Below are 16098 nucleotides of genomic sequence, written 5' to 3'. Positions count from 1 at the left end.
GGGCGCTGTGAGACTGCGCTGGGGCGCGCGGGGCGGTACTGAGTCTGCGCTGGGGCGCGCGGGGCGGTACTGAGTCTGCGCCGGAGTGGGGACTGAGTTGGCGCGGGCGACCAGTGGCGCTCGCAGCGAGAGGATAGTCTGATCCGCCCAGCTGTCGCGGTGAGTTGACTTCTTAAGTTTCCGCACTCATTTTTCTGGCACTTTGGCTTTGGGGTGTTCATTTATTTATTCATTAGATTGTTTGTTTGTTCCAGCGTCCGGGTGCTTCGCACCAACTTCGCCGACGGGGTGATGGGAGGCTGGAAGCCCGCTCTCTGATTCCGTCACCTGAGGGCACCTCCTCCCTTTGTGACAGATTTGATTGACGGCCGTCCGGGTCAGTGTGGGCGCAGCCTCCCTTTGTGATAAGGTTGATTGACGGACGGCCCGGCCAATCGGCGCGCCGGCAACCGCTCCCAGATTGACGAATCTCCGGTAAATATGGGCGCCGCCTTCCTTTGTGAAGTGATTGATTGAAGGCCGCCCTGACCATTCGGCGCGCCAATCCCCGCCCTCAGAGTGGTTGATTGATGGGCCCGTTCTCTGAATCCGTCAACTGAGGGCACCTCCTCCCTTTGTGACAGATTTGATTGACGGCCGTCCGGGTCAGTGTGGGTGCAGCCTCCCTTTGTGACAGGTTTGTTGACGGCCAATTGGCGTGCAGGTCTCCGCCCTCTGACTGGCGGCAGTTCCGGTCCTGTGCGCAGCCTGCCTTGGTGACCCGTTTGATTGGCGGCCGTCCTGGCCAATCGGCGCGCCATTTCCCGCCCCAATACTGGTTGATTGACGGCAGTGTCGGTCAATCTGGGCGCGGCATCCCTTTGTGGCCAATGGCGGAGAAGCTCTACCTCCTGTCTGCCCAATCACGACAGCAGGGCGGAGACGGGCCGGGCGAGGAGTGTGGATTGGGTCAAGATGGACTTCTTGCTCTGCCGGATTGCGCCTGCTGCCACCTGCAGGGTTGCTGCTGGGGAGGACCATGGGCGGGGGGGGATCATGGTTTGCAGCCTGGAATCATTGAAGATCAATCTCCAGGACACTGCTCCAAGTGTTGCCCTGGAGAAATATTGCAGGGACGTTGGAAAAGATTTTGGGTGTTTTCTTTCCCCCAGTTGTTAGAAACATTGAAAACGGAAAGGCAGGGCAGCACAGTGGTTAGCACTGCTGCCTCACGGCACCGAAGTCCCAGGTTCGATCCCGGCCCCGGGTCACTGTCCGTGTGGAGTTTGCACATTCTCCCCGTGTCTGCGTGGGTCTCACCCCCACAACCCAAAGATGTGCAGGGTGGGTGGATTGGCCACGCTAGATTGCCTCTTAATTGGGGAAAAAAAAAGAATTCGGCACTCTAAATTTATTGTTAAAAATTAAAAACGGAAAGCCTGTGTCAGTCCGGCATCATCCAATTGGATAATGAGCATTTGTGCCACCCAATTGGCGTAGTAAGGCACCTTTGGATTATTTCGCCGTAGGTCAATCAACATGCTGGGGGTTACCGCTGTGGCGGTCAAAGGCTGGGAATCTTACGGCGAGTAACACACCACCTCCAAAAAAGCTTGTCAACCAACTACAAGGCACAAGTCAGGAGTGTGAGGGAATACTCCCCACTTGCCTGGATGAGTGCGGCTCCAACAACACAAGCTCGACGCCATCCAGGGCAAAGGAGCCCCGCTTGACTGGCACCCCTTCCACAAACGTTCAAACCCTCCACCACCAACGCACAATGGCAGTCCTGTTCGCCATCTACAAGATGCAATGCAGTAACTCACCAAGGCTCCTTAGCACCTTCCAAACCCACTTCTACCATCTAGAAGGACAAGAGCAGCAGATACCTGGGAACCCTGCCACCTGGAGGTTCCCCTCCGAGTCACTCACCGCCCCGACTGGGAAATATATCGGCCGTTCCTTCACTGTCACTGGGACAACATCCTGGAACCCGCTCCCTAATAGCACAGTGGGTGATTCTACTCGAGGACTGCAGTGGTTCAAGACGGCAACTCACCACCACATGCTGGACAATTATTGCTGGCCTAAACAGCGACACCCACATCCCGTAAACAAATTTTTTAAAAATGTGGCATTATTGGCTGGGCCCAGCGTTTGTTGTCCACCCCTTATTGCCCCTTTGGAAGGGGCGGTGAGCCGTCCTTGTGAAGTCCCGTGCAGTGTGGGTCCATCCACAGTGCTGTCAGACGGGGTGGCCCAGGTCTCTGTCCCAGCAGACAGTAAAGGAACGGCTGGTGTGATTCCAAGGCATGCGACTTGGATGGAGGAGGGGGTGGGGAGACCTACAGGTGGGTGTCTTTCCCCCTTTGCGTCTGCTGGGCCCCGGCCCTCGAAGGTGTGCAGTGGCCACGGGTTTGGAAGCTGCCGCCGCCTGAGTCGGTGTCTTGCGTGTGGCACGCACACCGCTGCTGCTGTGCGTCGGTGGGCGTAAATGTGAATCAAGTCATGTGCTGAAACCTCCAGGTCGCAATTGAAATGAAATGAAAATCGCTTATTGTCACGAGTAGGCTTCAATGAAGTTACTGTGAAAAGCCCCTAGTCGCCACATTCCGGCGCCTGTTCGGGGAGGCTGGTACGGGAATTGAACCGTGCTGCTGGCCTGCCTTAAAAGCCAGCGATTTAGCCCAGTGACCTAAAGCAGACAAGGCACATTTAAGATCGTTCGAGGCAAACCAGAGGGAATCTGCATTTCTGTGGCGCCTAGCTCTCACAACCCCAACAGCTAATTAAGTACTTGAGACCTAGACACTGTTACACTGTAGGAAACTCAGCAGCCAAATTTGCGCACAGCAAGCTCCCACAAGCAGTAAATGTTGCAATGATCAGTTAATCCTTTTCTTTTTGTGATTTTGGTTGAAGGGTAAATAAAGGCCCCAGGACAGGGGAGGGGTCGTCATCATTGGTGACCTGGAAGGTAAGCTGCCTGAAAGGATGGTGGAAGCTGGTTCAAAACAAGAAATAGAGTGAAAAAAAATGATGCTCAGCCACTTCGTAAAATAAAAAGAGATGCAGCCTGTCGGCCTGAGCTGTCAAGATGCTTTATGACTGCCATATATACATTAAATTGCTACTTATGCCTGCAAGTCTGTAGATTTCAATGTTCCCACTAGTACAGTAGCCTTCTAGTCACTCAGTGATCACCATGCTATGATCCCAGAAATATAAGAGAATCCATCGAATCGCTACAGTGTAGAAGGAGGCCATTCAGCCCATCGAGTCTGCACCGACCCTCCGAAAGAGCACTCCACCTCGGCTGACCCTGTGCATTGATCATGGACAATCCTCCTAACCTGCACATCTTTGGACTGTGGGAGGAAACCGGAGCACCCGGGGGAAACCCACGCGGACACGGGGCGAACGTACAGACTCCGCCCACACACTCACCCGAAAACGGAATCGAAGCCGGGTTCCCTGGCACGGTGAGGCAGCGGCGCTAGTTGCTATGCCGCTGTGCAAAAATGTCGTCTTGTCGTTGGCAATCCTTCAGTCCTGGGATTCGGAAGGCAATTAGTCTGTTATCTGAAAAGGAAGAATGTGCGTGGTTACGGGAGAAGGCTCTCAAGGGAGTTGCTCATAAGGCGAGACTGTGAGGTCTAAGACCTAAAGCTTTGTGAACGGAAACCATTAAGCGGCCCTCGAGCACTGTCCTCCGAATTGGGAAGCCGGTGATTCGAAACACGGCTAGTCCCCAAAGGGTTAAAGGGACAGCATGTCCGCATACACAGGACAGTTGGCGAATGAGGCCCGGCACGTTCATTAGCATTCATCTGAATGCCTACAGTCCGAATGCAAAGGAACTCCAGGCAGATGCAAGGAAGGAGGGGGAATTTGGAGAGCCACATGCCTAACCAGACAACGTGGCTGTTGGGTATCCATAGCCGCCGTAAGACCTCCCCTCGTTGTACTTCTCCCATTTACTCTGCACTGAGACGCGTCTCTACGGCATTGAGGGGGAAAAAATAGACTGGAGGCTGGATCCTGTCCACCCACCCACTTCTATTCCCCGCCCCGCACCCCTGTTTGACCTTCGGAAAGGAGCCTTTGCTTATCTGGGAGGTGAGAGGTCAGACTGAATTTTTAAAAATGTTCCCCTCTGCTATTTGCATCTGATTGCCTGACCAAGCAGAGGTGATCCGGGCGACGTGCATGGGCAGCCTGGAGCACGAGGTCCGTCAGACACTTCAGAACCCAGCTGAATAAAACGCACTGTGGTCTTTACAAATTTGGGACGTCCCGCAGCTTTTCGCGGCCAAACAAAAGTGCACTGCAAGCCCAGTCCACCGTTGTAGTGTAGGAACGCACTCTGTGCACAGCAGGGTCCCACAATCAGCAGTGAGGTACAATCTGTTTTGATTGCCGTTGGCCGAGGGATGGACGCTGCATCCAGGACACCGGGTGCGTGGGGGAAATGGGGGGTGGCCTTTCACCGTGGCTTCTCCGATACCGTGGCCGCAGGAACGGTTACATCCAGCTGAGAGGGTAGACGGGGCAGCGGAATACTCCCAACTACACTTTTGGGATTTGGAGGTGAGGGTACTCCCAAGACCGAGCCACAACTGACACCTCCAGAAGCACCGGCAGTGCCAACACACACAGCCCAGAGGACCCCTGGACCGAACTTTCTCCTTGGATAAATTAGCCATGAGGTTGGTGTGTAATTAATGAGGCTTACATTATCACCCTGTGCTGCACATAAGCTTAGGGATGAAGAGTCTTAATTTGTATGCAACATTCAAAGATTCATGGGAGTTTGGGGTATGTAGTTGTAAAGTTGGAGTCCCTTTAAGTGTCAAATAGTGCAATATATCTTTAAGAAACTTGCTGATGTTCAGGAAGGTCGTCTGAGACCAGGTGTTCCAGTTACAAATTGTAGTTCGCAGTTAAAGGGGTCATCAAAATACTACGCTGATTAGCTCGAGCAAGACGGCTCTCTGGTCAGAAGATGCCAATTGAGGTTAGCTTGTGGGAACGTCAGGAGCACTCTCTTCCCATTGGTAAAGAGTTACAAATATTGGGTGAGACGTCGTCAGTCGTGTTGACAGGAGGTGCACGCACTGAGCGTCCTGCAGAATAGGGGTGCATCACTGCAGGTGATGCACTTGCCAAGGGATAGCATTTGTTACAGGACACTGGCTGGGAAGTATCTTGCTCCAAGAGAAGAGTTAGGAGCACGTGAGGGGGAAGTTAATGTTTTTGTAGGACACTGCCACTTGAGGGGTATTTGTCACAGGTTGAAGAAAAAGATTGGAGGAGAAACTACTTCTCCCAAAAGGTTGTGAATCTGTGGAATTCGCTACCCCAGAGTGAGGTGGATGCTGGGACAGTGAGTAAATTTAAGGAGTTAGACAGATTTTTAATTGGTAATGGGTTGAAGGGTTATGGAGAACGGGCAGGACGGTGGAATTGAGGCCAGGATGGGATCAGCCATGATCACATTGAGGGTGTTGCTCGGGAGGCTAAATTGCCGACTCCCGCTCCTGGGTCAAGTGTTCTCGGGAGGAGATGTGCTCGCTGATTTTGCAATCCAGCTCTTGGCCTATAACATTTTCGGTAGCAGATGAGGAACATATGCAGCATGATAGAATGGCGGATCAGACTTGATGGGCCGAATGGCCTAATTCTGCTCCTATATCTTATAAGAATCCAGGATAGACATCAGTATTAGAGGGTGGTGCAGTGGTTAGCATCACGTCACCGAGTACCCGGGTTTGATCCCGGACCCAGGTCACTGTCTGTGTGGAGTTTGCACATTCTCCCTGTGTCTGCGTGGGTTTCACCCCCACAACCCAAAGATGTGCAGGCTTGGTGGATTGGCCATGCTAAATTGCCCCTTAATTGGGGAAAAAAAATAATTGGTTACTCTAAATTTATTTAAACAAAGAAGTCAGTATTAGAATTCGATATTAGGGCCAGTGGTAATTGCCTTAACAGAGAGTGAATCTAAAATGTATAACCACTTAGCTGCCGAGGAATTGTTAAATCAGTTCAAGTCCAGCTTGGGGAAAATCAGTACTGAATTACAGTGTTCGTCACTTTGAGGAGAGCTGCAGTTTTTGTTAGGAAGCTGTTTTCAATGCACACAGCAGGCAGCTGTAGTGTGCAACATGAGAGCGACAGAGAGGGAGAGAAGCACTCAGCAAGTAAGTAGCTTCAGCAATTAAGGTGGACTACGACTTGATTTGCAGTCTCAAAGCTGTAACGGGATTTGTATGCATGTTAAAGATAAGTTGATGAGGTTCAATTCTGAAAGGACGTGGTGAGACAAAGGACTCGGTTCGGGGAGCCGAGAAGAGGAGACCCCAGAAGTCATCAGATCCATGGGAAAGACGGTGCTTCAGAACATGCCTCGCCTAGCAAAATGTTGAATATCAATCCCTATTGTCCAATAAACCTGGTTAATTTGCAGTCTAAATGAGTGATTGTCTTTTTTTGCCAATAACATTATTCCTCGACAAGAATTTTCTTATTCTGAGGTTTGGTAGAGTCCAACTCCCAACAGTGGGGAGTATAGCAACTGAACATGGAAATCCAGAGCTCCAGATGGTCCATGCACTCTGTTGGAAAGCAAGTTTGGATGGGCATTAGACAGGGGAAGAAGAAAGGAAGTGAGTGGGGAAAGTTTCTAAAAATATCCCAAAGCATTTTCTACTATTAAACCCTGCATCAGCAACATCCTTGGGGTTACCATTGACCAGAAACTAAACTGCACCCAGCCATATAAATTCTGTGGCTACCAGAGCAGGTCAGAGGCTGGGAATCCTGCGGAGAGTAACTCCCCTCCTGACTCCCCACTCCCCCAAGCCTGTCCATCCACCATCTACAAGGCACAAGTCAGGAGTGCGAGGCAATAGTCTCCACTTCCCTGGATGAGTGAAGCTCCAACAACACTCCAGAAGCTCAACACCATCTAGGACAAAGCAGCTCTGCTTGATAGGCACCCCATCCACCACCTTCAACATTCACTCCCTCCACCACTGACGCACAGTGGCAGCAGTGTTTACCATCTACATACAAGGTGCACTGTAGAAACTCGGCAAGGATCCATTGACAGCACCTTCCAAACCCCCAACGACTACCATCTAGAAGGACAAGAGCAGCAGGCGCATGGGGAACTCCACCACCTGCAAGCTGCTCTCCAAGTCACCATCCTGACTTCAAAATATATCGGCCAGTCACTGTTGCTGGGTTAAAATCCGGGCAGCACGGTGGCGCAGTGGTTAGCACTGCTGCCTCATGGCGCCGAGGTCCCAGGTTCAATCCCGTCTCTGGGTCACTGTCCGTGTGGAGTTTGCACATTCTCTCCGTGCTTGCGTGGGCTTCGCCCCCACAATCCAAAAGATGTGCCGGGTAGGTGGATTGGCCACACTAAATTGCCCCTTAATTGGAAAAAATGAACTGGATACTCTAAATTTATATTTTATATAAATGCTGGACGCCCTCCCTAACACAGTGTGGGTGTACCTACACCTGGACATCGGTGTTGAAGAAAACAGCTCGTCACCACCTTCTCAGGGGCAATTAGGGGTGGGCAGTATATGCTGGCCCACATCCCATTTCTTGTCATTGTTGGTTGAGAGAGGCACAGTGGTCCCAGAGCACAGGAAATCTTCCTGCCACTTCTTCCAATAGTAACTGGGATCTTTAATATCCACCTGAAGCAGTGGACCGAACTTTGATTCAATGTCAGATCTGAAGAATGGTACCTCTCCGTCAGGTCCAGGTTGTGCGTTCAGACCCTGGAGTCAACCACCAACCTTGTATTTTTCTCGTCAGGATGTGCGATTTGTTCACCAATTGAACAACCTGATACCAGTGGGACAGTGTGTCAGCTTCGGTGAAAGCAATGCTCCCCCTATTTTAATGCTTCAGTCTTTGACTCCCAAGAATGAAAATTTGAGCGGTATTTTAAGAAGACGGCTGATGGTGATGAATGCCAGGTTATCCCAGAAAGGAAACACCTGTCCTCAACTATATTTTGCAATTTGGAATAATGTGTGGGAAAATTTGGAAATCCGAGAATGATATCCCAGATATTTTGTGATGATTTTAAATAAATGTTTGTGAATGAAATAAACAACAAAAAAAGCACACTGAACTAACTCCATGGCTACACACAGTATCCCTGACTTCACCCATTTCCAAACACCTTAATTTCCCTAACTTCGGAGCTAATGCTCCCTAAGCAACATCCTATAGGTTTTTTTTAAACTTAAGCAAAATCCAATAATAGTTACCACAACTGGCAGTTATATCTTTTGGGGTTTCTTCTGATGTCGGACAAAACTGGTTGTTCCATGCAGGCTTTCTTCATAAACAGCTTGCTGGGAGTTCAGACAGCTATTTCTGCTGGGGTTTGAGGTCTCAAATACAGCAAAGTTTGCCTCAGTTGAATTACTCCTGGCATAACGTTTTTCCCCTTTTGATCTTCCCTTATCTGAACTAACCGCTTCAGAAGTCGGAAGTTAATTACCTTCATTTCGTGAGTCCACCTTTTAGAATGTGGTAAAATGGCTAACAGCCTGAATCTTAGGCCCGATACAGAATTGGACTCTTTAAATTAAGAATTGGACACTTTAAATTAAAGGCACAGTCCCAAAGACCGACCTGATAGGAAGTCAAACAGCTAAACTCGAATACACTGGACAGTCAGAGAGCTGGGGTAAATCTGGGCCTGTTCCGTAACCAGGACATCGGGAGATAACCCCATTCAAATGGATCGATTGTTGTGGATTGCCCAGATGAAGCCAGACTTTCTGGCACCCAGATTTCCTGCCATCACCTTTTATATGGGATAAGGTTACGTGCAGACATTTCACCTGAGGGTGGGTTCCTGGTGTCCTGCAGAGTTGCGATCAGCAACTCCATTGGGTGTTGCAATCCCCTCCCAGTGACCTCATTGGCTGAGGGCCAGAGAAACCTTTAGAAGGGGTTTGGGAAGGGACACTCAGGGACCCTCCTCAGCGAAGACTGAACACCGAGGCAACTGAGAAGAGTTAACGGCGGACCAGAGAACGGGCGGAAGAAGCGAGTGAGGCCCACCTTAGACGAGGGACTGGAGGCTCGGACCTGCAGCTCGATCAAGTTCACCGGCATGGGTACTGTCAGAATCTTGGGCAAAATATATTTTGGGAGGACGATAGTTGTGACTAAATTTGGGTTGAATCATGAACCCGTGTTTCTCCTTTGTTCATCTTGCAAATAAGGGCGCCTGGGTAAAATGTGTTACGAATAAATTGGTCGACGTGTCTGCTAATTTAGAGACAAAAAATGTAATTGCAAAATTATCACCTTGTCTTCTTTTGAACTTCTGACATCAAACTCTTGATGTTCTATTTCCCCATTGTCTCTAGCTCGCTTCAGGTAAACATCTATTTGCAGTGTTGCTGGGCTCGCCAACATTCAGAAACACCAGTTCCATTAACCTAGCCAAACAGTCCCTGTCACTACACCACTTCCGTCACTACACCGCTTCCATAGCTTTTAAAAACACAACCAGCAGAACACATTCCAATTTACTGGATTTCCTTGATTGTTCAAGTTACCACAATTTTTCCTGACCGGTACCAGAGCAGCTGAGCGATTATGGCAGAGAGGCGTCACCCAGGTAGGGGGTGGCTGGGAGTGGGAGCACAAGACTCGGGAATGGGGGACGCTCATGTTAACGGCACAGATTCTGCAAAAGAAGACCAACGTTTACCTTTTCACTGACATTTTTTAGCAGCAGCAACTAGGCCTTGGGGAGCAGTCCATTAGCCCACCAACAGAGAAAACAAGGATTTAAAGGGGTTTCGCAGCTATCAGAAATCAGCCCGAGCTCCACGACAGCCACTGCTGCCTCCGAGCTCGGAATCCCTAAACCTTGTTTTGTGACTCCAGTGGGGGTCACGCCCCACAGTTTGGGTAGCCCTCAGTTGGAGCTTTCAGGGCACAGCAAGTAGAAATAAGGGAACCATGCCTAGTGACAGAATCAGATCACCTGATTCTCAACTTGGTCAACACGAGGACACATGATCCACATTGTCATGTGAGAGTACCCTTTAAGAAATGTAACTTTAAGAAATGTAACTTTAAGAAATGGATCTGCTCATGTTACTGCAGTGATGTCAGAGTGTGGGTGGAGCTGAGCTACTTCTAGGTACTCTACTTCTGCTTTTTAGTTTCAGTTTGAGAAAGCTTGGGTGTCTGTGTTTTTCAGTGAGCTGAATCTGAAGTTAAAAGTGAGCTGCACTGCTGTGATCTCTGCCATCCAAAGACTATCTATGGATCATTTGGTGAATTCAGAAGAATTATAAATGTTTTCAGTCTTGAATGTAAACCCTAATGTGCTCCTGTTTGAAGGTTTGTTAAGTCTTTTGGATGTTAAAAGGACAGCATACAGATTACTTCGTGTTGTATTCTTTGGGGGGTGTATTTGATTTACTGGTTGCTAAGATATTCACTGTTTGTTTTAAAAAGGTTAACTTGAGTTCATAAAATAAATATTGTTTTGTTTTAAAAAAAACACTGGTCCATTTCTGCTGTCCCACACCTGTAGAGTGGGCCGTGTGCTCCCCATACCACAATCTATTAAAAGTTGTGGGTCAGGTGAACTCCATGATACACTTTGGGGTTCTCTAAACTCTGGGCCATAACAACATCTAACGGAAAGTCAAAATATTTCCCCCATCGACCAATGGGCGCACAACAGCTAACCAGCAGAGAGAACAATGACGTTGAATTATAGAACTGCATCATATCAGCTGAGGAATGAGGTTGTGTAGGGCGGCACGGTGGGGCAGTGGTAAGCACTGCTGCCTACGGCGCTGAGGATCTGGGTCACTGTCCGTGTGGAGTTTGCACATTCTCCCCGTGTCGGCGTGGGCCTCACCCCCACCACCCAAAGATGTGTAGGTCAGGTGGGTTGGCCACACAAAATTGTCCCTTAATTGGGAAAAAAAAATAATTGGGTACTCTAAATTTAGGGGAAAAAAGGAATGAGGTTTTACAAGCGGGAATGATTGTTCCTTGGGAAACAGACCCAACAGAGAGATGTGACCTAATAGGCTACAGGCCGGAGTTCATCCACAAGGCATTGAGATGCACGCATGGACTTAACAGTAGCAGACACGATTGAATCATTCTCTTTAACCCACTGTGCACTCAACATAGAATCCCTAAAATGCAGAGGGTGGCCATTCGGCCCATCGCATCTGCATCGACCATTCAAAAGACCACCCAACCTAGGCCCATTCCCCCATCCCATTCCTGCAACCCACCCTAAGGGGCAATTTAACATGGCCAATCCACCTAACCACATCTTTGGACATTAAAGCACAAATTTACCACGGCCAATCCACCTAATCTGCACATCTTTGGACTGTGGGAGGAAACCGGAGCACCCGGATGAAACCCACGCAGACAGGGGGAGAAAGTGCCAACTCCGCAGTGCCAACTCCACACAGACCTTTCACCCAAGGCTGGGTCCCTGGCGTGGTGCTGTGAGGCAGCAGCGCTGAACACTGGGCCATCATTCTTATCAAAGTTTTACTCCAGGTTCACATCCAGGCCTGCATCCTTCTGGTAAGACACTCTATTTCATATTAAATCTTCCTTCCGGCTTGTGGTTTTACTTCAGACCTCTGCGGTATCAAGAGAACGGCACCCAGACTTGCAGAAGAGGATTAGTTAGATCTTTTTGGACAGAGTTCATTGGAATCCTCCATCCAGGCTGCCAGAATCCAAAGTAAATCAAACTGGAATCTCGTGACTCTGAAAAACGTTCCAGTGGGAACCGATCCAATCACCACCTGTTACCGGGCAGAGCACAGCCTTTTGGGCCCATTCATTGGCCACCAGCAAAATCACTCAAACCAAGTCATCACTGATGCTGGCCAATCTGCAATCACCAGCCTCGGGCAGTACAGCCTTCTGGAATCTTCTGATTGCATTTAAGGCACAGGCCACTGCTTCCTTCTGCATGACTTAAAGGTACAGGCTTCCTTAAAGATACACGTCCATTAATCATCCACGGATTAAAAATGTAACAGCAAAAATAAAAGAAAGGAGAAATAAGGTAATAAACAGGAAAGGACCCTTAGAGCGTCTAAAAGCTCGGTGGCAAAGTTTGGTTTAAAGGAACATCTGAAAGCCTTCATAGAATAGAATCATAGAATCCCTACAGTGCAGAAAGAGCCATTCAGCCCATTGAATCTGCACCATCCATTTGAAAGAGCACCCTGCCTCGGCCCTCTTCCCCCATCCTATCCCCATAACCCCGCGCATTGACCGTGGCCAATCCACCTAACCTGCACATCTTTGGACTGTGGGAGGAAACTTTAGCGTCTGGTGAAAACCCACACACACACTGGGAGGATGTGCGAACTGCACACAGACAGTGCCACAAGGCTGGAATTGAGCCAAGGTTCCTGGCGCTGTGAGGCAGCAGTGCTAACCCACTGTGCAACCCTGCCACACACACACACGGGCAGCACCTGACTCTTTAGAACCCCTGTGTATATTTCAAAGAATATCACTGCGGTGTATGTTATATAGAATATCACTCCGATGTATGATGTCGAGAGTAGCAGGTCCTGTGTACATTATAGAGAATAGCAGCCTCTCTCCGATTTGAAGATTAAGTGCTGATGCCAGTGTGGGAACAGTGGCGTTTTACGCCTGCAAAATCGGCGCAAAAGCTGCACCCATCCTCCGTCTGGTGGGGGGCTAGCAGACCCCCGCTTTACCCGTGGATACGGCCGGAGAATTGCCAGGTCCGTGGGCGTGCCTGCACACGGTGGCGGCCTGAAGCGGTCACGCCGTGCTACATGGTGCTGGCCGCGCGCCGACCCGGCCTGCCAAAAACTGCCCCCCTTTGACCAGGCTCGCCACCCCGGACCATCCCCCACCAGTGCCGCCACCAAAGCCCCCCTGCCCGCGGAATGGCTCCCACCCAACGGTGGCTGGAACCCGCCACACCGGAGTTCCCGGAAAAAATAGGATAAGTGTTCCACGCCATCGGGAAATCGGCCCATCGGGTGCGGAGCATCGGGGGAAGGCCTCAGGTGACGTACTGAGGCCATCCCAATGGCGTGCGAGTATGCCGTTTTCGAGGGGGTGGAGCATCGCAAAAGCGGCGCCGCCCCAGATTATGCCGTAAACGGATTCTCCGGCCGTTCACCGAACACGATTCCAGCGTCGGAGACCGCAGTATCCGACCCCATGTATATATCTTTTTTTAGTGACCAATGCATTTCTCCCAATTAAGGGGCAATTTAGCGCGGCCAATCCACCTACCCTGCACATCTTTGGGTTATGGGAGCGAAACCCATGCAAACACTGGGAGAATGTGCAAACTCCACACGGACAGTGACCCAGAGCCGGGATTGATCCTGGGACCTCGACGCCGTGAGACAGCAGTGCTAACCACTGCGCCACCGTGCTGCCCCCTGTTATTGAAAATATGGAAAGATGTGTCATTTGAAACATGGAAGTGGAATATCTGCTCTGAGAGAAACATGAGAGAATACAGGGAAAGATCCCACAAAGGGTTAACAGCACCTGCCAGGGAAGGATTGTAAAATGCAGATACCCTTGGTCAAGCAGGCTTAGCAAACAAGACAAACAGGATTTTTGTTTGAAGGTAAAAACAATGGTTCACACCTTCGTTGAAGTTAACTATCTTAGTAAGCAGCTGGAAAGGAAAGGATGAGGTTCAGTTGAATTTGGTGACAATTCTAGGTGTGAAATTCTGCTAACACCAGGTAAATTAAAGAAAACTGGAGACTATCAGTCTATGAGAAACATAATTCAAAGCCAAAATAAAAGTCAAAATTATGAGCTGAGGACACAATTGGAAAATAAAACTATAGAAATGAAAGGAATTAAAAGTGACACCTCTTGAAACCAATGCATTTTTGAATATCACAAAGGAACTTTGAATATCACAAAGGACACAATGTAATCAGGTCTATGAGAAGAGGTTATGTCAAAATGAATACTTAGTTGGATTAGAATGTTTAGATCAAAGATACTTTTTACAATCAAAGTGATAGGAGTTACTTTACAATAAAGTCATAAAAACGTAATAACTGTTAGAAAGAGAATATAAACCTAGAGACCAGAGCAGAACCAGAACTCATAAGAACATAAGAACTTGGAACAGGAGTAGGCTATCTGGCCCCTCGAGCCTGCTCCGCCATTCAATGAGATCATGGCTGATCTTTGTGGACTCAGCTCCACTCTCCGGCCCGTACACCATATCCCCGAATCCCTTTATTCTTTAGAAAGGTATATATCTTTTTCTTAAAAGCGTTTAAAGAAGGAGCCTCAACTGCTTCACTGGGCAAGGAATTCCAGAGATTCACAACCCTTTGGGTGAAGAAGTTCCTCCTAAACTCGGTCCTAAATCTACTTCCCCTTATTTTGAGGTTATGCCCCCTAGTTCTGCTTTCCCCGACCAGTGGAAACAACCTGCCCGCATCTATCCTATCTATTCCCTTCATAATTTTATATGTTTCAATAAGATCCCCCCGCATCCTTCTAAACTCCAATGAGTACAGTCCCAGTCTACTCAACCTCTCGTCATAATCTAATCCCCTCAACTCTGGGATCAACCTAGTGAATCTCCTCTGCACTCACTCCAGTGCCAATATATCCTTTCTTAGGTAAGGAGACCAAAACTGAACACAAAACTCCAGATGTGGCCTCACCAACACCTTATACAATTGCAGGGAGAAGCAGAGAAGGAACAAGCAGCTCAGACTCAGATTACAGTCAGCTCGGTCATGGGAAAGATGAGACATAGCAGCCGAGCTAAAACAGCTAATACATCTAAGGAAAACCAGAATTTAAAGAGTAGGCAGAGACAGCCAGCAGAGCCAGCTCTCACAGCTCGGTACATTGGAAAGATAGGACATAGCAACCGAGCTCATCAGCGAATACATCTAGAGAAGACCAGATTTTAAAAAGAAGATTGATTGTCAAGTTGGGCCTGAAGGTCCCTTCAACCAACCAGAAGGATCCAGAAGCAAGATCTTTTTCCTTTCTGTAAAGAAAGTAACTGCAGCTTTTAAAAGAAAAAATATAATAATAAAATAACTTAGTTTAACCTGAAACAGTGGTTATTCCAAAGTTTACTTTACTTACTTAGCAATGCGGGACCCAGGATCGATGCTACTAACTGGTAAGTAGATGAAATCTTCGGTGACGCGATGGGTTACACCGGGGGATAACTTGAAAATACAGTTTGACCTGAATAGCACCCACTGAAGCCTGCATCGGAGTCGGGGAGTGAGAATCCCTGTTCACCATTTAGAATGTCGGCCCTTTTTGGTATAGGGGGACTTCTAACAATAGTGGTGAGTTTTCAACAACACGCCCCATGTGTACATTATAGAGAATAACAGTCCCTGTGTATATTATAGAGAATTACAGTCTATGTGCATATTATAGAGAATAACTGTCTCTGTGTATATTATAGAGAATAACTGTCTCTGTGTATATTATAGAGAATAACAGCTCCTGTGTATATTATAGAGAATAATAGTCCCTGTGTATATTATAGAGAATAACAGCTCCTGTGTATGCTATAGAGAATAACAATCTCTGTGTATACTATAGAGAATACCAGTCTTTGTTTATATTATAGAGAATAACAGTCCCTGTTTATATTATAGAGAATAACGGTCCCTGTGAATATTATAGAGAATAACAGTCTCTGTGTATATTATCGAGAATAACAGCCCCTGTGTATATTATGCAGAATAACAGTCTCTGTGTATATTATAGAGAATAACAGTCCCTGTGTATATTATAGAGAAAAACAGTCTTTGTGTATTTAATAGAGAATAACAGCCCCTGTGCATATTATAGAGAATAACAGCTCCTGTGTATATTTTAGGGAATAATAGGCCCTATGTATATTATAGAGAATAACAGTCCCTGTGTATATTATAGAGAATAACAGTCTCTGTGTATATTATAGAGAATAACAGTCCCTGTGTATATTATAGAGAATAACAGCCCCTGTGTATATTATAGAGAATAACAGCCCCTGTGTATATTATAGAGAATAAGTGT

At 48.1% G+C, this 16098-nt stretch overlaps 1 long non-coding RNA gene across 1 annotated transcript; it reads left to right on the top strand.

The window, feature by feature from the left end:
• Positions 1-24: 24 nt before the first annotated feature.
• On the top strand, positions 25-6454 carry LOC140399900 (uncharacterized). The gene is made up of 3 exons (XR_011937916.1): positions 25-159; positions 255-474; positions 2902-6454. It is a non-coding gene; the product is annotated as an uncharacterized lncRNA (long non-coding RNA).
• The last annotated feature ends 9644 nt before the right edge of the window (positions 6455-16098 follow it).

The sequence above is a fragment of the Scyliorhinus torazame genome, chromosome 24 (assembly GCF_047496885.1).
Source record: "Scyliorhinus torazame isolate Kashiwa2021f chromosome 24, sScyTor2.1, whole genome shotgun sequence".
Lineage (NCBI taxonomy): Eukaryota > Metazoa > Chordata > Chondrichthyes > Carcharhiniformes > Scyliorhinidae > Scyliorhinus > Scyliorhinus torazame.
Note: the sequence above shows the minus strand (reverse complement) of the source record. Positions and strands in the feature narration are given on the sequence as shown.